A 1,013-nucleotide genomic window follows, 5' to 3' on the forward strand; every position below is an offset into this window, starting at 1 on the left:
CTCCCTCCCTCCAGGGGAAGAGCAACAGAAACTAGAGGGGAAAGAAAACAGTGGTTGATGTGAGATATGAAAATAATAACAATATATAATCTATCAAGGGGCCCACGAGGGTGGGGGGTGTTAAAAAAGAGGAGCTGATTCCAAGGGCTCAATAGAAAATAAATGTCTAGAAAAGAATGATGGTTGTATATGTACAAATATGTCTGATACAATTGATGTATGGATTGTAACAAAAGTTGTAAGAGTCCCCAAAAAAATGATCTTAAAAAAAAACTTTTTCCAACCATCTAAGGGGCAACTATTGGCCTTTTCCAATATGGAAGAAAGAAGAGTGAATAAAATTAAAGACACATGTAAACAAGCAGTCCAATGGACTAATGTGCCCCATGAACATTAGCCTCCTTGATGCTGAGACCAGAAGAACTAGATAGTGCCCACTGCCAAGGCTAACTGCTCTGAAAAGGGTCACATTAAAATGACCTGACTTATAAATCTGACAGGGATTGGTGGAACCCCTGAGAATATGGGCCTTTGTCATCCTTTAGACCTGTAACTTCATGTTTCAATGTTCAGGTAAACACTAGATAGATTTAAAAGTTAAAAAATAATAGCAGGGAGTACGCACTATTCAGAACCCTCAATCATTTGATTAAAACTACAGCATTTTTGTAGCCTCAGTCTATGAAAATGGGCCCAGCTGATCATGGTGTCCAGAATTACAATTGCGGCTTAAAATGTGACAGGTTTTTCTTCCATCACTATAGATTAATTTCAGTGGTGACAATGAGACCTATAAAATTTAGCAGGGTGGGGGGGAGAACATGAAATAAATAAATAGATAGATAACTAAAAGTACAGCATTTTCTCAAAGACATAATCAGGAAATACAGGGAAGACATACAAACAATAATGTTACATTCTAGGGATTGCAATAAATGTCATAAAATAGCATCCCCCAAGTGCCACGCCAGGACTCAACATAGAAGCCCAACTGAACGAATTGAGCCTTATCT

The 1,013-nt window shown here is 38.0% G+C and overlaps 1 non-coding gene across 1 annotated transcript; it reads left to right on the forward strand.

The window, feature by feature from the left end:
- The first annotated feature begins 670 nt into the window (after positions 1 to 670).
- Positions 671 to 801, forward strand: LOC142437755 (small nucleolar RNA SNORA1). The gene has a single exon (XR_012782277.1). It is a non-coding gene; the product is annotated as a small nucleolar RNA SNORA1 (small nucleolar RNA).
- The last annotated feature ends 212 nt before the right edge of the window (positions 802 to 1,013 follow it).

The sequence above is a fragment of the Tenrec ecaudatus genome, chromosome 1 (genome assembly GCF_050624435.1).
Source record: "Tenrec ecaudatus isolate mTenEca1 chromosome 1, mTenEca1.hap1, whole genome shotgun sequence".
NCBI lineage: Eukaryota > Metazoa > Chordata > Mammalia > Afrosoricida > Tenrecidae > Tenrec > Tenrec ecaudatus.